Source organism: Meles meles, chromosome 1 (assembly GCF_922984935.1).
Source record: "Meles meles chromosome 1, mMelMel3.1 paternal haplotype, whole genome shotgun sequence".
Lineage (NCBI taxonomy): Eukaryota > Metazoa > Chordata > Mammalia > Carnivora > Mustelidae > Meles > Meles meles.
The window spans coordinates 204,841,666-204,862,109 of NC_060066.1; the positions used below are offsets into that span (position 1 = coordinate 204,841,666).

General features: G+C 52.6%; 1 protein-coding gene across 6 annotated transcripts in view; it reads right to left on the reverse strand.

Annotated features, from left to right (window-relative positions):
* Positions 1-20,444, reverse strand: part of ARHGEF10L (Rho guanine nucleotide exchange factor 10 like) — a 159,048-nt gene that overhangs the window by 126,464 nt on the left and 12,140 nt on the right. For 4 of the 6 annotated variants that reach the window (XM_045998627.1, XM_045998625.1, XM_045998624.1 and 1 more), the window contains exons 1-2: positions 13,983-14,105; positions 8,824-8,984 (exon numbers count right to left, since the gene is read on the reverse strand). The exons of 1 other annotated variant lie outside the window; for it this stretch is intronic. The gene's annotated coding sequence lies outside the window, so the exon portion shown is untranslated. Of the gene's footprint in view, positions 1-8,823; positions 8,985-13,982; positions 14,112-20,444 lie in introns of those variants that run through there. One more of the 6 variants, XM_045998620.1, reaches the window with a different exon arrangement.

The window sequence follows — 20,444 nt, forward strand, 5'->3', positions numbered from 1 at the left end:
TTTCAAAAATAAGTCCAAGGCAGGGAACGGGCTGTCAGACTCCGCTCCAGCCAGCGGCACCAAGGGGCATCAAGCCCCATTTCGCCGGTGAGAAACCAGAGCTCGCAGCCTGAGTCCACTCGCAGAGCTCTGCGGCTAGTCAGAGGCAGATGTGGGATTCCAACCAGGCCTTCCGGCTGTGAGAAGAATAAAGAGCCGGCCACCCAGGCTACCCAGCACGACGGCCCCCAGAGCCCCACGTTTCAGCGGCTGAGGCTCCCGGCGCGCCAGGCACTGTTCTAAGTGCTGTGTGTGCAACAACTCTCCGAATCAATCCAAGAACCGCAGGAGGGAGAGGCTGTCCTACCCCCACTGGACAGGTTGGGAAACAGCTGAAACACGGGGCCACACGGGACACCCAGGGAATAAGAGGCAAAAGCAGGGATCAGGACTGGAAGCCAAGGCTCTTAGCTGTCACGGCATCTACTCACACTCCCGCCCCCCCAACATTACACGGTCCTCTCACCAGCACCCCCAAACAGAGGCAGAGCCCCGAGCTGCAGGAGACCTGACGGAAAGCCGCCGTGGGCTCGCCAAGGTGGCAGAGTACAGGCGCTCTGACCCGCGCGAGGAAAGGGCTAAAGGCTGAGGCGGCCAAGGAGGGGTGAAAGCCAGGGAGGCCCCTCAGTCCCCCTCCCCCTTGCCCCCACCCAGCAGCAGGAACCCACAGGAGGGTGTCATTCCCCTGCCTGCACTCGGTCTACAGCCCTCTGGTGACAAACTCCTCGGAATGGTACAGACCTCCCCACTGACAAACATTTGCTGAGCACCTACTGCGGGCCAGGCCTCACAGGGAAACAGGCATGGAAAACAAGAGACAGCCCGAGCTCCAGGAGCAGAAGAGGCTCCCCCACCAGCCGTGACCACCTGCCTTCCCAAGGGCAAGGCCCGTCCTTGGCCTGGAAGCTGTGCCCCACCTCATCTGCCTGGGACACTGCTACCTTCATTTTGGGCCTTAACACAAAGTGACTGTGGGGACATTCTTCATGGTGCCCACTGCCCGAGCTGGCCACTTGCCCATTTGAGCACCTGACACTGGGTTGGAATCATTTGCTTTGTATTCTGACCTCCCACCAGACCGTGAGTTCCTTGAGGGCAGAAGTAATGCCTTTCATTTCGGTCCCTCCAGTACCCAGCACGGTACTCAGCACATGATAGAGATTTGAGAGATGATGGATGTATGGATAAATGATTGGGTGGGTGGGTGGGTGGGTGGGTGGATCAGCAGGTTAATGGGTAGATGGGTAAGTGGGCAAGTTAATGAGTGGATGGTGGATGATGGGTGGACGGGTGGGTATGGATGGGTGCATGATGAATTAATGAGTGGGTGGATGGGATGTAAATGATGGATGAGTGGGTAGATGGAAGATGGATGAATGGGTGGGTAGATGGATAGACATATGGAAAGATGGGTAGGTGGAGGGAGGGAGGAGTGGATAATGGCTGGATGACTGGATGAGAGGACGAATAGATGATGGATGAATGGGTATATGGGTGGATGGGTAGGTGGATGGGTAGGTGGGTGGGGGGTGGATGATGAATTGATGGTAAATGGATGGATGGATGAGTGGATGGATGGATGGGTGGAGGGACGAGCAAATGTGTAGATGGGTGAATGGACGGATGGATAGATGGATGGATGGATGAGTAAATGTGTAGATGGGTGGATGGGTGGGTGGATGAATGGGTAGGTGGGTAGGTGGGTGGGTGGGTGGATGATGAATTGATGAATGGGTGGTAAATGGATGGATGGATGGATGAGTGGATGGATGGATGAGTAAATGTGTAGATGGGTGGATGGGTGGGTGGATGGCTGGATGGGTGGATGGATGAGTAAATGGATAGATGGATAAATAAATAAATGAATAAGTAGTGAACTAATGCCAGGAGTCCACAAGTAGTGACCAGAGGACATCGGGCTCGGGGCCCTACTTCAATCTGGAAATTACTGGAGCTAAGCTACCCAGGAATCCCAGCTTTGCCCCAGGTATTTTGTCCAACCCAACCATTTTCTAGACATGTTTCCCCAACCTGGCCAAGCATCCCCATGTAATCACTGTGTATCTCCTTCACCAGGTTGCAGAACAGATGACATAATGTCCAAGACTGCAACTGGCCTAACAATTATGTCCTCAACACCCTCCCCCCGGCTGGGCCATGGCAAGCCTTGACACATACTTGTTGAATGAATGACAAACAGACACACGAAAGACCTAGGGAGTCTTAAAACATAGAGGTTTCTGGGTCCCAGCTGAGATCTAACTGGTTCCAAGAATCTCTAAGGGTGACTCAAGAATTCATATTTTGTTCTAAAGCTTCCTGGCAATTCCAGTAACCAGCCAGGTTTGGGAAACCCTAGCTTACGGGGAAGAGAGGTCACCAGCTACAGAAGGCTGTGACTGCAGAAGAGGGTGTCTCTGTGCAGGACCAGACAAAGTCATTACCAACCCCAGCGGGCCATTCTCCTAAGCATTGTTTGGTTCAAAGAGAGCCTAACAGCCTTTTTCAAAGTGTGACCCTTGAACTCTGGACTTGAGAACCACTTGAATGAGGAGGCTTTTTAAAAATGTAGATTTGGGGGCACCTGGGTGATGCAGTCAGTTGAGCACCTGACTCTTGGTTTCAGCTCAGGTCATGATCTCAAGGTCATGAGATCAAGCCCCACATGGGGCTCCCACGCTCAGCATGGAGTCTGCTTGAGATTCTCTCTCTCCCTCAACCCCTCCCCACCATGCTCACATGCACACACACTCTCTCTCGAAAATAAATAATTAAATCTTTATTTTTTTAAAAAATGTAGATTTTAAGGTCCAGCCCAAACTACAAATTTAGAGTCTCTCGGGGTGAGGTCCAAGAATCCGCATTCCTAGCAGGCTGTCCAGGCAAGCCTGCAGTACACAGCTATATGAGAATCACCGACTCGTGGGTTCCCCAGGGTGCTAAGATCACCTGAAGCGCACCTCCACACACACCTCACCTTCCAAGAAAGGCAAGTTCGGACAGACCATCTTCAGTGACACTGAGAAACCCAACAAGCTACAGGAGGAGACCAAAAGTACCAGATGTGCCCATTTCTCAGAACATCAGCCTTGAGAGGAACCAACGGATCACTAAGCCCCGCCTCTCATCTTACAGATGAGGAAACCGAGGCCCACAGAGGGCTGTGTCTTGCCCAAGGTCATAAAAGGTGAATGCCAGAGCCGGGACAGAAGCCAGGTGGCCGTGTCCCAGGCTCACGGTCCCAGGCTGCCCTGGTCTGCAGAGCAGGCTCTGCTCCTCCCTGGCATCCTCTGTACCTGCTCCCAGGTGAGCCTGGGTCCCTGGGAAGAGCCTCCACAGGGCACAGGCTGCCGGCCCAGGACATCTCAGCCTGTTGTTCTGCCCCAGGAAGACACGGTGGCTCCAATCATGGAAACCTCCTGTTGCTTCCACCACCAACAGTGATGAGGTAACATGCTTGGAGGGCAATGGTTCTGTGGAGCCCAGGGAGACAGGGTGGGTTCTGGAAGAGTTGGCTGTCACAGATCAGTGGGGATGTCACCCCAAAACACCACTATTAGTCCACAAGTGTCTGAGTTTAAAACAGTCCTGACGAACCACCATCAAGGTTTCTCAATCTGCATATTCAAGGGAACACCTATGTTCACGAAAAAAAAAGTGTTCAGTGGTCCGAGACTATGGAAGAACAAGAGTAGAAATCCTCCCTCCTGAAGATTAATGATACTCAACACGTTAAAGGCACTGAGAAGTCCTGTAATTTCAGAATCTGCTTAATCATGATACACATGAAGCAAGTTGTCAGTGAAGAGGAGGATCATGCCTTGCTCAATGTCACAGGGCCAGAAGAAAGGAGCAGTGGGACTTGAGCAAGAGAGCCGGCCCGAGTCCACTCCAGAGATCAACATGCTCAGTGTTCAGCGAGATGATTCCTTTTCAATGATTACTAGTGTTGTTGTGTTTGTTCTGATGGGAGGGAGAGTGGGTGGGCAGGACCTGGCAGGAAGTCATAACCATGAGGGCAGCCAGAAGTTGGGGTTAATGATCCAGCTTCTCAAATCCTCTTCTGTTCCTGGGTCTGCTGCCATTGGCTGTGAGACCTGAGGCAAGTCACAGCCCGTCTGCAGATTAAGATGTCTCCAAACACAAAATTAGGAGCCTGGACTACAAGATCCCAGAAGACCTTTCCAGCTCTAAATGAGTCTCTGACTTCGTTGTCCTACCTCAGCTCCTGTTTCCCTCCCCACTGGCCACAACCTCTCCCTGGTCCCAAGTCCCTTTCCCTGTAAACAACTGAGGCCGCTCTCGGGGCATGCTGCCAGGCAGGGCTGAGCTCTGGCCAATCGTGGATGAAGCACTCTTTGCTCTCTCTGCCACTGTCCCTTCAAGGGTCTCCACAGCCATTTTGCATTTCCAGGTGGGCCCCTCACAGCCATTTCTCAAGCATGGATGGACAGGGTGGATTTTCCCATCTGGAGCCCCAGCGAGATGGTTTTGTAGAGAGCTCCACTTGAGGGCACATGGAGGAGGAAGTACCCCGCACACATACCCTCGGCACCGCCTCATACACAGGAAATTCCGTCCCTGGACCCTCTAGAAATTTCGCCAGCCTCTCTGCACCTCGCTGCCACAGCACAGCCAATGTATCCGCCTCCCTGTTGGGCACGCACCAGTGCTCCATCAACACATGGATCATAAGCGGCTCTTGATCGGGCTCTCCGAGTTGTTTCTTCAATTCAATCTTCCCTGGTTCCCCGGGCAACAGACAGGAAGTAGGAAAAGTGGCACATGTCTGATTCATGGATTCCTAGAATCCTGAGATCTTAGACTCATGGATTATCAGAATCGGTAGAGACTCTAGGTTCTCAACCTGCCCATTTAGCAGAAGAGGAAATCAAGGCTCGGGAAAAGTCAGGGATGGGGTGAAATGTTACCCAAGCTCTCCTGGCTGGTTTGAGGAAGAGGTAGATGCCCGGCTCCCAGCCGGGTAGTCTTCATCAGGCCCTGGGGTAGTAAAAAGAGTGGCAGGGTAAGGGGTCCGGGATGCCGGGGTTCTCATCCCAAGTCTGCCACAAGTATCCGCGACGTGGTGAACAAGGCACTTCGGCCACTGGAGCTCCAAGGCTTCATGATGAAACAAGGGATCAGACTAGATTGGGCGCCCAAAGAGGGATGGACAGAATGCGGGAGCCCCCAAAAGATTCTCTCAGGTGATATGCCAAGGAAGGGCTCGGCTGAACAGAGTCTGACAGGGACAGGAGGGGTTTCAAGGGAGGGCTCCGGAGTCAGGTGGATCAGGGTTCAAGTTCTGCCATTTGCTAGCTGTGTGGTTTGGGGCAAATTGCTTGCCCTCTCTGTTCCTCAGCCGCTTCATCTATAAAATGAAGCTAAGAACTATGCACACCTCACAAGACTGCCACAAAGAACTGAAAGGTTGATATGTGGTGCCCAGCATACTCTGGGACCTCGGCAAACACTGGTTATTGTTTCGATCCTTCACAGTCACATATAATACCATCCCTGCCTCATGGTTGAGTAACCAAGACCCCAGGGAAGCCAGACACCTGTCCAGAGGGTTGGGGCTTACAAGGGGCAGGGCTCTGCTAATGGCTCCCCATCGGTCCTGATGCCCCCCAACGATGAGGCCTCTGCCCTCCCAGCAGGGAGACCGCCTCCGTCACTGACCCCAAGTGACCTGGCCCAGCCCCAGAGGGTTTTCCAATCACTTACTGGGGAAGAAGCCAGCCCCCAGGAAACTGCTCCAACAGCCCATGGGGCTCTGGCTCCCAAGGCCAACTCCCAGTCCCCATCAACAGCCCAGCTCCTCCCTCCCAGAGACCGCAAGAGGACAACATCCGCAGGCACAAGGGGATATGTAGAAGGTGACCTATAACTAGAGCCCCAGTGAGGCCTTCCCAGGGGTTACTCACCACCTGCTTCCACCCTGGAGACTCTGGTTGTTTCACTCAGGGGACCAGTCCCCCAGTCCGGATGCCCTGTTATGCTGTGTGACCTTAGGCAAGTTGCTTAACCTCTCTGAGCCTCAGGAATCTTTGTAGAAAAGAGAGATGAGCAGAGTTTGGGAAGCACTAAAGCAGCAGCAGGGTTGGGGCTCCTGGCTGGCTCTCAATCTCGGAGTCATGAGCTTAGGCAAAAGCCAGTGGCCACTTTCTGTCTCCTCCCGCATGAAACTCTTGATCTCGGGGTCATGAGTTTAAGTCCCATGTTGGGTATAGAGATTACTTAAAAATCAAATCTTAAAAAAAAAGGAAAGAAAAAAAACAGCAGGGTTCCCAGAATGATCTAGGAATCACAGAGCCTGTGACAGCTTCCAAAGGTTTTCCCGATGTCTCTCCTCCCTTCCAACCCAGGCTCCACCCAGAACAAAAAGTTCTGGTCATGTCCCTCCCTAGCCTGAAACACTTGACTGGCTCCCCATGGTGCTCAAGATAAAGAGCAAAGGCCTAGTGAGAGACACAGAGCAACTCAGCTGTGACTTCCAGAGGCCCCTCCCTGGCAGGACAGGGCCCTACTAAACGCTCATCCTCAGCCTTTGTTCATGCATGGAAGCCTCCCCCAAATGCCTCTTGGCTGCAAGGCTCAGACACTTCCCTGGGACACCCCTTGGAGCCCCCAGGCCTGGGTTAGGCACTGTCCCATCTTTCCATCTGTACATATGCAGGCTCACCTTCCTTATCTTCTGTGCCCTCCGGCCACTGCCACTGGGGATTCCCACCCTGTGACTCCCCCAAAACCGCTCTTAGAGAAGACCTGAGCTGCCTCCATGTGGCCAAAGCCAGTGGCCACTTTCTGTCTCATCCCTCGTGGATTCTCAGTGACCAGCAGCCCTGTCGACCAAGAGCCCATTTCCAAGACGGTCTCCCATATCTACTTCCCAGACACCCCACTCTCCCTTCTATTCCCAGCTCCCCTTCTCAGCTCTCCTCCCAGTTCCCCTCCATCCGTATGACCAAACCTCTCCACACACCTTCCCTCTGGGTGCTCCCACTTGCCCCCACTACGTGCTAATGGTGCCCCAGCCCAAATCTCAGCCCAGGGCCCCCCCACTCAAACTTCTAAGCAGTCTCTTCACATGAACCTGTCCTTGACTGGAGTCTTGCATTCTCAAAATCCCAAGCTCCCCATCCTCTCTTAATTGTCTTACTTCCCGACACCACCACCCACCCACACACTCAAAAGAAGATTCTAGAACATACTCCATTCCTCTTATTCCTTCACCTGCTGTGAACCACCTACCGGGAATTCTAGCCAAGCTCTCTCTGATCACCCAAATCCAGCCACCGCTCTCCAACTCCGAACACCCCTCTGCCTTCCTCTGGGCCCAGCCCACCTCAGCCCATGCATCCAGTTCTCCTCCCTGCAGCCAGAGCACCCCGCCCAGATCAGAGTCTACAAGGGTCCGGTGGGTCGTGCTGGGTCAGCCAGATGGCATGCGGGCACTGCGGGCTACCCGTGGGCCAGGCTTCCTCTCGCTGAGCTTTGTGACTGTCCCTCAGCCCACGGCAAATACCAAGTGCTCCAATGGAATAGGCACCCGGTAAATTATTTTTGAATAAGTTACCCGGGAAAAAGTAAATTTCCTGAGAGTTATTAACAGCTGGAATCTTGGGTTTGTATCTCCTTAATAAAGGTCTCTATGTGAAATGAGGAACACAAACTTCCAACAGCTTCCCACGGCATCTAGATTAACCATCCCACCTGCTTGCCTTCTTAACACCGCCTTCGTTCCCTTGCCCGCTGCAGGCTCTGGGATTTCTGCAGCTTAAACAGGCCATCCTGGCCGCAGGGCCTTTGCATTTGCCATACCCCTGCCTGGAATTCTTTCCCCTCGGTGCTTTGTCATTCAGTCTCGGCTTAAGTGCGCCTCTTCAGAGAAGCGCCCTGTGACCACCTCTAGCCAACAAACTCTGCACACCACCTCCACCACCAACGGGACACCGCAGCTACTCTACTCCCGTCATATCGCATCATCTTGCTCCCTTCGTAGGACTTATCCCATGACATTGCGGTCATTTCATTCATTCGTTTGACTGGTTTGGGATCTGTCTCCTCCCCACCTCGAAAGGTCCACAAGGGCCAGGCTACTGCCTGGTCCCCACCGGAACAGCAGCCAGCACCGCTAAGCTCTTTGCGGGGCCAGGGGCTGTCCTGAGCAGGCTGCCTGCACCCTCGCTACGTCCGCCCACCCTGGGACACAGCCGCCAGGTCACCCCCATCTTGCAGCTGAGCAAGTTGGAACAAAGAGGGGCCAAGTGGGCTGCCCAAGTTCTGGCGCGGGAAGAGATGCAGCAGGGGCCATGTCTCCATCTATCCCCGACACCCAGCACGGGCCTGGCCTTGTAAAACCTGGGGCTCGCCAAACAAGCAAAGCAGTCATGGGAAAAGTGAACTGCGTGCGCCACAGTGTTGAGAGGGGCTGTCCGCGGGTGGCGGAAGAAAGGGCGAGCTTAATTTTCTTCTGTATTTTCCAAGTTCTCCTCACTGGTCACGCAATACATGCATAATTTCAAGTAAAACAAACCCATACTTTAAAAGACATTCAAAGGCTCTGGGTAATGTCTGGGTTCAGGAAAATTTTTCTTCCATTTCCAGAGACAGTTACTCGTCTATTTAATTTAAATCATTGTTTTTCTAGGGAAATTGAATAAAAAGCCCGCATTTTTAAAGCTCCTTCCAAGTCTGCCCACTTCAAACAATGAAGAGAGGGAAGTATTGGGAGCTGGTCCCCGCCTTGTGTGCTAATGGCTGGAGTTCAGGGGCGCATACCAATCAGGCAGCCGCTAGAAGGGGGAGTTCCACGGGGAGGCCAGGCTCTCCCGGAGGAGGAGGGAGCCAGAGCCAGAAAGGCCACCTCGCTGAGAGTCCTCCACACCGTCCTGGAGCGGGCTCCCCCAACCACCTGCTCGACCCCGGACTCGGGAGTCCACCTGCAAAGAAGCGGAAGGTGGGGTTTGGTCAAGAGCACCCACTCAATGGAAAGGTCCATGGGAAGATAAATCCCCTGGCAGGGGCTCAGCACCAGGCTCTCGCTGAGAGGTGGGAACAGCCCATGCTTCTGGCCAAGTGGTCAGCTCGGCTGCCCTATTCCCCACAGCATGTGGGCACCACTGCCGGGGACGTCAAAGGCACGGCCAGGCCAGGCCCCAGACAACGGATGCATGGGTGAGAGCCGGCACTCTGGGCTGGAGAGAACGAGATGAACTCTGGCTCCTTCCACCCCTCACAGCTGCCTGGCCCTAGGCCTCCGCCTCACTGGGAGCAAAATGGAGAAGGTGTTACAACCTACCCAGCAGCCTGGCTGAGGACCAGACAAGCTCCCGTGAGCCACAGGCCTGCCCCTCTGTACCTAGGAGCTCTCTCCGTAAATGCAAGCCTTTACCGTTAGCTCCTTCCTGACATCAGGCCCAGGACGCCCATCTGGGCCCATGGTACTATTCTAAGCCCTGACCACAGGGTGATGAACCCAGCTGCGGGGCTTAAAAAACACACAGTAACTTCAAATAAGGACTAGTAAAGTGTGCTGGGACCGCAGACCTGCGGGGCATTCTCTCCCTGTCCTCCTCAGAAGGAAGAAGAAAACAGCATAGAGGAGGAAATCCATCATAGAGGGATCTCAGGGCCTGACCCGGCTCCAATCCTGCCGCTTACACTCTGTTCTTGGGAAAGTCAGGCAACCTAAGACTCAGTTTCCCCATCTGTAAGGTGGGCTAACGGTACCCACATGCGGGATCGGTATGGGGATTAAATGAACAGATGCATGAATGAGCAACGTCTGGCACGTATAGGCACAAACAGGGGTTGTCTTTGAACAAACAGGCTCTCAGTCAACTGCCTATCTCCAGGGCAGAAGCAGCAGAAGCAACAAGAAATACCAGGTAACCTAAAGATCAGTCACTTTCATCTTTAGCTTTTCTGGTATTATCAAAGTTGGGGGGAGGCCCAATCAGCTCTAGTCACCCTAGTGTGTGTCCTAGACATCACACGTTCACCACCCCTGAGCCATGCGACTTGTCCACGGTCCTCGGGCACCACTGCCACTTTGCCTCCCAAATGTCTGGGTCACCTTGAGTGTGGTTATTCAATTAATGGCAAAGCCAGGCCCTCAATTAACTGAGTCTTATCCTCATCCCATCCCCCCGACCCCCGCCGGACACACTGTAATATAACAACTCGTTTTCTGGAAGGTAGAGTTTGTTTGAGAGCAATTTATGACCCTTACAACCACAGGAGGCCCAGCCCAGCCCAGCAGCTGCCCCTCTCATTTTGTACCCATGAGGACCCTAAACTAGCCCTAAGGAGGGGTCACACCAGAATGCAAGCCCCAGGCAAGGACTGTGCCCAAGTCACTCACTGCTGGATCCCCTTGGTACACTGGTAAATATTTAACAACTGGCTTGGGGGGGGGGGGGGGGAGGTGGTCAGTCGTTAAGCATCTGCCTTTGGCTCAGGTCATGATCCCAGGGTCCTGGGATCCAGCCCCATATCATGCTCCCTGCTCAGCGGGAGGCCTGCTTCTTCCTCTCCCACTCCCCCCTGCTCCTGTTCCCTCTCTCAATGTCTCTGTCAAATAAATAAACGAAATCTTTTAAAAAACAAAAGAAGAATTAACAATTGGCTCTCGTCCCGGGGGAAAATACCTCTGACTTGCACCATGCCAATTTCTGTGGTGTAAATCCTCTCCCTGTGGCCAGTTTCAAGCTACTCAGGTGATATCGGTAAACACAGAGCTGAAGACGAGCAAGAGCACAGCTGTGTGCACACTCTATACACACACACGCAAATCTGCGCACGTACACGTGTACACAAACAGATGTCTATACATGCATGTGATGTATACGCACCTAAACCACGAAAACATAGGCAATGGTAAAATACAGTGAAATAACTAGAAAGTACTCTATTCTGAGTACAGATTACCCTTGTTTTTAGCTTTTAGCATCATTTCTTTAATTTTAAGCTTATATAGTACAAATTTTTATACTGGCTGTTTAACAGCCAGCTCATAAAAATGCCTAAAATTGAGCAATCAGCTCTCGTACTTCAATATAAACTGGCTCCAGGATATCCGTGGTTGGGGCCCTGCACAGGCTCTGCAAGGATAGGTCACTCTGGGAAATAGGACCCCAAAGGAAGGCGGCTTTGATGTCCTCCACCAAGGCAAAGAAGCTGAGCTGGGGCCCAGGAAGCACAGTGGGATGGAAAGAAAACACCAGCCCACTCCGTCATGTCTCCCTCCTCCCCCCACCCCTACCCCCACCCCCACCCCCACTCAAGGGGTATGGAAAGTGGCTCACTCCCCGCTGTGAAGCAGGTGACAAGAATACAAAGGCCCTGAAGGTAAGCTCGCAGAAGAAAGGAGGACTGGGCATTCAGGGAGACTGAGGCTTGAGTGCTCCACAACTAACTATGACCTCAGGCAGTCACTTAAGTGTTATGTTTCACCTCTTCATCTGTAAAATGGGTACAAACCCTTCTTCCCTGCCTAATTATCAGCGCTGCCATTGAAACAGAGAGATACTAGATGTGAAAGAACAGTATACCATTATAGATACAAATGTATATATATTTAATATAAATTTATAAATTTACATATAATATATATTAATATATTTATATATAAATATTTATATATTTATACATATTTAAATATTTATATTTTCATAATTTTTTTAGGACATGTGTTTATATTATACATGTATATACTCTGACCTACTTTATCTTTTCAAACTTGATCTAAGAAGATTATATTCTGCTATGCTCCTTTTTTAAGAGACTGCATTGGTGAGGGAGCTAGCCCAGCACCGGCACTTACCAAATATAAAATATCTGCTAATTAATTTAGAGTTTATCTAATATACAGTAGGCCTCCTTCCCTTTACACTAACCTGGAACCTCGGCCCCAAGGAGTTCACTAGCTTTCCCTCCTCCCTAGTCTCCCCCAAAGAGAAACCTGAAACAGCACGATTTAGGAGCCACTGATCACCCATAGCCACTTAATTGGCAACTATTTATTGAGCACCTACTATGTGTCAGGCACTGTTCTAGGCTGGTGATCAAGGACAGACATGGGTCCTGCTCCCAAAGGCTTACCATTCTCTGGGGGCTTATAAACAAGACACCCTTACTGGAATGAGGGCTCTAAGAGCATCCTGAATGAGAATTCTTTTTCCTTTTTCTTAAGTAGGCTCCATGCCCCATGTGGGGCTCGGACTCACGACCCTGAAATCAAGAGTCACATGCTTTACTGACTGAGCCAGACAGGGGCCCCATGAACAAGAATTTTTGAGCCAACCTGGCTGACCAGAGAAGAGCCTCCTGGATGAGGAATGGAGAAGTGAAGGATGGGGCCAACTTAGTGGAGAAAGATATGAGGACGGGGAAGGTTCTCTAGCAGAAGAGGAAGGGGCAGGAGACCCCAGGAAGGTGAGCGTGATGGGACAGAGCGAGAGACACAGATACAAAGCAGAACCTCACAAGCCACAGGGAGGGTTCTGAGCTTCACTCTGAGACCCTAAGGAAGGAGAAGGATAGCCCCCAACCCACAGTCCCAGGGAACCTGGAGATGTCCAGACTGTGCCCTCCTTTCTAGTCTATGCCTGAGGCCGGGCCATGGGGTCGGAGGGGAGGCCGTGCTGGGGCGCGTGGACGGATGGACACTGCAGCTGATGGCCATTCGGGTGGGGCCTGCAGAGAAGAGCTGAGCAATTAAATGAGGCTACACAGCCTGCCCTCTCTCCCCAGCATCCGCAGAGAACAGATGGGACTCCAGGCAGGCAGGCCATGCCTTCCCCGACTTGAGTCCCTGGGGAAGGCCAAGGACTCTGAGATGATGTCTCCACTCCAGAGCCAGTGGAAAGTAGAGCCCACCCCCCCACCACCTCCCTGCTGTGGCCCAAGACCGGGTCCTCAGGTTATTGAAGTGAAATGAACCCTGCCCCAGGACCCCCTACCCTGGGAGAAAGAGGAACAACCAGCCCCACACTCTCCTACATCAGGCCTGGGGGCTCCCCCTCAGAGACCACCCCTGAAGGCCTGGAGGCTAATCTTCACTCTCAGCCCGGCGCTCACCCCAGACACACTCCCCTGCCTCAAGGAGTGTCCAGGCCTGACCTCGTTCTGCAGCCGTGGCCTTCCAGCTGACCGGGACACCCTCTCCTCCCACACTCCCTCCTTTGTGAGGCTGACCCTGTTCTACCTCTGGGCAGGGGTCCAGGGCCAGAGAGGCCAGCCTGGAACAGAGGTGACGGGAGCATCCCCTGACTCCATGTACCCCAGGGACCCCCAAGGTCAGCACAGGGAGAGGCGGACCACACTGGCAGCAGGACCTGAAGGCCTGGTGAATGGCCTGGACAGTGAGGCCCAGGGTCTCTGTCTCTGTCTCTCTCTCTCTCCCTCTCTCTCGCGCGCACACACACACACACACACTGATTTACAAAGAGCAATCAGGAGTCGTGCTGAGGGAAGGGGCACCCAAGGGACACAGAGACTGGGGTGGGGGTAGAAGTACACACACACACACACACACACACTCACAACTCAAATGACACAAGGAGAGACACACACCGACAGAAGACCCAGGTTCGGGGGCCTCTCACACACCCAGGGACATACCCACGCCACGCAGGATCCGGGACGAAGGGACACAGAAGACGCCGCTCCTGGGGACACACATTCACACCAGGGCCACGGGGAAGACCCGGGGTTCGGGACTCGCACACCCAGAGGCACACCCGGGATCCCGGAGCACGGGGGAGCCCAGAGACCCCCCGCCAGCCGGCAGGGACGAGCCAAGGGACCCCCCCATCCCCCTCTGACGCGGGGCGGTGGGGACCCCGGGCCTCGGCGACGCCCGCTCGCAGCCCCCACGGCCGCCTCGCGCAGTGCGCCCCCCGCCCGGCCCCCCGCGCCCCTCCGGCCGCACTCACCGGCTCCGGCCGCCCGGCCGCGCCTTTGTTGTCCGCGCCGCTCACAAAGCGCCGGCGGCCGCTCCGCGCGTCAGCTGCCCCGGCGGCCGCGGGCGCCCAGGGCCGGGCGGCCCCAGCCCCGCGCCCCAGCCCCGCGCCCCCGCCGCCGCCGCCGCCGCCGCGCGCGCGCCTCCCGCGAGGTCGCGGCCCGGCCGGGAGTGCGCCCGCCGCCTCCGAGCGGCCTGGTCCCGCCGCCGCGCACAGCGCGACGCGGCGCCGCCCCCGCCCGCCCGGTCCCCGCTCGCCGCGGCTGAAGTCACCGCTTAACCCCTGGCGGCCGGGCCCGCGCGGGGAGCCCCGCCCGGCCGGCCGCTCGCGGCGCAGGTGGGGAAACCGAGGCCCTGGGGGGCGGGGCGGGGCAGCGCCCCCGCCCCCGGCTCCTTCACCGCCCGCGTCTGCTCCCGCCCAAGCCCCGCGCCATCCCGCCGCCCGGGGCTCCCGCGGGAAGGTCCCGCGCACACGGCGGCCGCTCCCGCTCCTCCCTCACTTCCAGGAGTTTGCCAGGGCTTCCCGGGGAGGGGGAGAGATTCCCGTGGGGGGAGGGGGCCTGTGCGAGGGGGGGCTCACCCAGCCCCTCGGTGGCCTGGCCCCCCCGGGGTTCCGGTGACCGCAGCCTTTTTGGGGGCGCTGCGGGGGGCGCGGGGGGACTTTGAGATCAGGCTCCTGAAGGGCAACAACCCCGCGGATTAGCCCCACCTTCCTGGTGAGAACACTGAGGCTCAGAGCTGTGAGCAACCGGCCAAAGCTCGCCAAGCAAGGACGTGGTGGATCAGAGATCCTAGCCCTCGCCTCCCTTCCAGCCCCCGAAGCGGCCAAACCCTAGTTACTCCCTCCCAGCATCCCAAAGAGGGCCTCCGGATATGATGCAATGAATTACAGTTATCAGGTCGTTAATTAAGATTATCCCCGTTGTTATTAGACAGTGCCCTGCAGCCCCTCTGTTTGCACCGAAATTCACACTCGGGCTTATCAGCAATTACTCCCGGGTTGATAATAATGAGTTCTGCAGCCTCCAAAGGGCACAGGTGTATGTACATTGGAATCTTTGTCAGCCTGTGTTGGTTCATTCAACAGAGCCAGCAAAAACATTTTTCTTCACTACTCCCTCTTTGCCAGGCACCAGCCTGAGGGGCTAGGAATGAAACAAGGAACCAGACAGACCCCAGCCCTGCCCCCCTGGCTCTCAGAGGCTTGAAGGAGACAGAAATAAACAGGGCCCCACAGTGCAGTGAGACAAACCACGCTCTCTGAAATCATCTTATTCTTGATTTGTTTGCTTGTTTATTGTCCCTCTCCACACCAGGACATAAGCTCCTTAGAGCCTGTCCTAAGAGTCCTTCATAGAGCATCCAAAGCCCCAGGCCTGGGGTAACACTAGGCCCATAGTAAGCAGCCGGTAAGTATTGGTTGAGCACTTACTATGTTCCAGACATCATTCTAGGCACACAGGAGACATCAGTGAACAAAAGGGACATGCCCTCCCCGCCGCTGGATCTTCCCCTGCAGGGGTGAATAAACAGGGCCCGTGACAAAAGACAGGAAAGTTTTCTGGATTGCCAGGGTAGGGGCTAAGGGCAGGCCAACCCAAAATGTGCCGCTTAGACATATTGGTTATTTTAAATAAAGTTACTTCAGGGAACACTGTTTAAGAAGGGCATTCAGGCCCCCCTCTGTCCCCCTGAAAGCAGGAAATAAATCTCCCACGTGCAAGGGTACTACCCTGTCTGTACCAAGAGGTAAAGAGACACCCCCTCACCGGAGATACAACCTGTAGAGGTGAGAGGATTGTGCAAAAAACCCTCGTTACTAATTTTTTTCCCAATTTATATTTTTTACTAAATCATATTACCCCAGCCCAATTTCCAATTAGAATTCCTTACTAATGGAAGTCCCCCAAATTAAGTTTTCTTTGTCCTGTCAATTCTTCACAGATTATTTTGGTTTTAGGATTTTGGGGTTTTGGGGGTTTTTTGGTTTTGGTTTTTTGGGTGTTTTGTTTGTTTCTTGACCTAAAAAGTATAAAAAGTGCCTGCACTGGGTATTTCTTTAAGTCTCAATTTCACAATTAGGCTTCTGTGTGCACGTAATGAAATTTAGTTCTGAGGCGCCTGACTGGCTTAGTCCGTGGGGCAGGCAAATCTTGATGTCAGGGTCCTAAGTTCGAGCCCCATGTTGGGTGTAGAGTTTACTTTAAAAAAATAAATAAATAGGGGCGCCTGGGTGCCTCAGTGGCTTAAGCCTCTGCTTTCCGCACAGGTCATGGTCTTGGGGTCCTGGGATCGAGCCCCGCATCAGGCTCTCTGCTCAGCAAGGATCCTGCTTCCTCCTCTCTCTCTGCCTGCCTCTCTGGCTACTTGTGATCTCTGCCTGTCAAATAAATAATCTTTTAAGTAAATAAAACTTTGGGGGGTTTTTCCTCCTGTCAATCTGTCTCACATAAATTTAATTCTTAGTCCACATGTAGACCTTGAAGAATAGGGGAAGATTTTTTCCTTCCCTCCACCAGCAAAGCAGCTAGAACATCTTTGGCTGTCCAGTGAGTGACACAACATTAAGCCTTGGGCCAGAATTTAGACTCCTGGGTCCTGGTGGCACAGACAGAGCCAAGTACAAGTTCCTAGACCTGCATTTGCAGCCTTTCAGCTCTGCTCCAACCTCCCTCCTTACCTGTCATATTTCCTCCCTGGGCCTAAGCCCCTCCCCCACCCTCACCCTTTCTGTTGTTTTGTCAGCTCTGGACACACACGCTAACTAGAACTGTCTTCAGCTTGATGGCCTGAGGGCAGGGGCTGTACCCCAGGGCCCTATCCTACCCCGGAGCCCAGCACAGGTGAGGGGCACACTCAACGTCAGAGAATCATAAGACTTCAAGTGCACATCCTCAAAGCCTCATCAGATAGACCCTTCTGGACGCAGGCTGGCGACCCCCCCAGCTCATAGAAAACTCGGAGCCTACAGAAGCGTGTGATTCGCCCGCAGTGGTTTTGTTGTTGTTCATCAGCCGCAACATTTAACAACTGGGAGATTTCCCTTAAAAAGTCGGATTGTTGGCTTCTCAACAAACCTGAAGATCCCTCATCCCCCTGGGGACCACACTCCACAAGCCCCCAGGAGTGGTCGCCCCTTCCACGGAGCTGTGTTTCTCTGATTGCCACCCTCCTCCCTCCCTGCCCTGTGGCACGCCCTCCAGCTTGGAGGCCTGTCCTCTGGGAAATTGTGTTTTCATTTGGGTTTCCTCTGCGTTCTACTTTTAGGAGAGAGAATCGCATCAGGAAACCCACACTCAGCATAAATGAGGCTTCAGCCCTCGCCTTTTTACATTGCTGCTCTCTCCACCGTCTCGAGTCCCGACACACGGACCCCTTCTCTTTCGCCTCCCCGGCTTCACGTTTTCAGCCCCCCACACACAACTCAGTGTCTGCTGGGCTTTCCTTTGCCCACACTATTCCCGCCGCCTGGAATGCCACAACTGCTCCTTCCTCCCCACCCCAGACACAGTGGCTAACGCTTTCTGAGGCTGTCAATGGCTAACACCTTCTCAAGGTCAAGGATCTCTTCTCTAGGGCCCCCAGACTGGACCCCGGGGCCTCCCACAGCACCCACCAGTCCTCAGGGCATCCTTCCTACCATGTGGTATGGTGTACAGTTGACCTTGGAAAAAGACAGGCTTGAACTGGGTGGGTTTACTTATACATGGATTTTTTTCAGTAAAAGTGTATTTTTTCTTCATTATGGTTTTCCCAAAAACATTTTCTTTTCTTTAGCCTATGTAATTATAAGAACACAGTATATAATCCGTATAGTGTACCAAATATGTTAATCGACTGTCCATGTCATTGGTAAGGCTTCCTTCTGGTCAACCATAGGCTGTTAGCAGTTACATTTGGGGGAGCCAAAACTTGTATGCAGGGGGCGCCTGGGTGGCTCAGTTGGTTAAGCACCTGCCTTCACCTCACGTCGTGATCCCAGGGGAGTCTGCTTCTCCCTCTCCCTCCCCCTGCTCATGCTCTCTCTCGCTCACTCTCTTTCTCAAATAAGTAAAATCTTTTTTTAAAAAAAGTTGTTAAATGGTGTTGGGAAAATTGGACAGCCACATGTAGTAGAATGAAACTGGACCATTTCCTTACACCACACACAAAAAATAGACTCAAAATGGATGAAAGACCTCAGTGTAAGACAGGAATCCAGCAAAATCCTTGAGGAGAACACAGGCAGCAACCTCTTCAACCTCAGCCGCAGCAACTCCTTCCTAGAAACATCGCCAAAGACAAAGGAAGCAAGGGCAAAAATGAACTATTGGGACTTCATCAAGGTCGAAAGCTTTTGGGGGCTCCTGGGTGATTCAGTGGGTTAAGCCTCTGCTTTCGGCTCAGGTCATGATCTCAGGGTCCTGGGATCAAGCCCTACATTGGGCTCTCTGCTCTGCGGGGAGCCTGCTTCCTCCTTCCTCTCTCTGCCTGCCTCTCTGCCCACTTGTGATCTCTCTCTCTCTCTCTCTCTGTGTCAAATAAATAAATAAAACCTTTTAAAAAAAAGAGATGAAAAGCTTTTGCACAGCAAAGTAAACAATTAACAAAACTAAAAGACAATTGACAGAAGGGAGAAGATATTCACAAATGACATTATCAGATAAAGGGCTAGTATCCAAAATCTATAAAGAACTTATCAAACTCAACACTCAAAAAACAAATAATCCAATTAAGAAATGGGCAGAGGACATGAACAGACATTTCTGAAAAGAAGACATCCAGATGGCCAATAGACACATGAAAAAGTGCTCCACATCACTCAGCATCAGGAAAATACAAATCAATACCACAATGAGATACCACCTCACATCAGTCAGAATGGCTAAAATTAACAAGTCAGGAAACAACAGATGCTGGCGAGGATGCGGAGAAAGGGAAACCCTCCTACATTGTTGGTGGGAATGCAAGCTGGTGCAGCCACTCTGGAAAACAGCATGGAGGTTCCTCAAAGAGTTGAAAATAGAACTACCCTACAACCCAGCAATCGCACTACTGGGTATTTACCCTAAAGATACAAATGTAGTGATCCGAAGGGGCACGTGCACCCAAATGTTTATAGCAGCAATGTCCACAATAGCCAAACCATGGAAGGAACCTAGATGTCCATCAACAGATCAATGGATAAAGAAGATCTGGTATATATATACAACGGAATACTATGCAGCCATCCTAAGAAATTAAATCTTGCCATTTGCAATGATGTGGATGGAACTAGAGGGTATTATGCTGAGCAAAATAAGTCAATCAGAGAAAAACAATTATCATATGATCTCTCTGATATGAGGAATTTGAGAGGCAGGGCAGGGGGGTTGTCGGGGGTAGGGAAAGAAAAAATGAAACAAGATGGAACCAGGAGGGAAATAAACCATAAGAGACTCTTAATCTCACAAAACTGAGGGTTACTGGGGGGTGGGGGGGTAGGGAGAGGGTGACTGGGTTATGGACATTGGGGAGGGTATGTGCTATGGTGAGTTCTGTGAAATGTGTAAGCCTGACAATTTCCAGACCTGTACCCCTGGAGCAAATAATATATTATATTTATAAAAATAATTTTTAAAAACAAATAAAATAAAATAAATTAAAAGAAAATAAAAAGTTGTTGGGGTGGCTGGGTGATGGACACTGCGGAGGGTGTGTGCTATGGTGAGTGCTGTGAATTGTGTAAGACAGATGAATCACAGACCTGAACCCCTGAAACAAATAATACATTATACGTTAATTTTTAAAAAAAAAAATTTTTTTAAGTTGTATGTGGATTTTCTACTGTGAAGGGGGTCGGTGCCCCGAAACCCTGAGGTGTTCAAGGGTCCACTGCCTTTGTGCACGTCTCCTCCTAGACTGTGAGTCCTTGCGGTCTGGGACTCTGCTGTCTCATCCACGGTGCCTTCCCATAGCCTGGGACAGGGCCTGATAGAGCACAGGCACGAGATAAATATTTGCTAAGCAGATGAGTAAATGGTTTTCAATGGCCACAACAGGAACAAAAAGGATTTCTGGGAACGTTTCCATGTCCCAGAACATTCAATTAACCAGAATTTCCCACTTGCTGAACATTCTGGTGGGTGCAGGGTTTATTGTGTAAGCATATCCATTAATGATACATCTGGATGGGGCTAGGATTCTGTTCTGCCTTGTTTCTACCACTGACCTGGGGAAGAGGGAAGGAGGGAGGGAGGGAGGGAAGACAGGGGTGGTATTTTCCGCTGGCCAGAGAGGCTAAGTGTCTTGCCCAAGATTGCCTAGCAAGCTGATGGCAAAGTCGGGATGGGAACGCAGGTCTCCAGCCTCTGGTTCCAGCCCAGGCCCCCTTCCACCAGCCCCACCCCATAGTGGAAAAGGAAGTAGGTAGATGGGAAAGCAGACTTTCCAAGCCCAGATACCATGCTCACCCAGG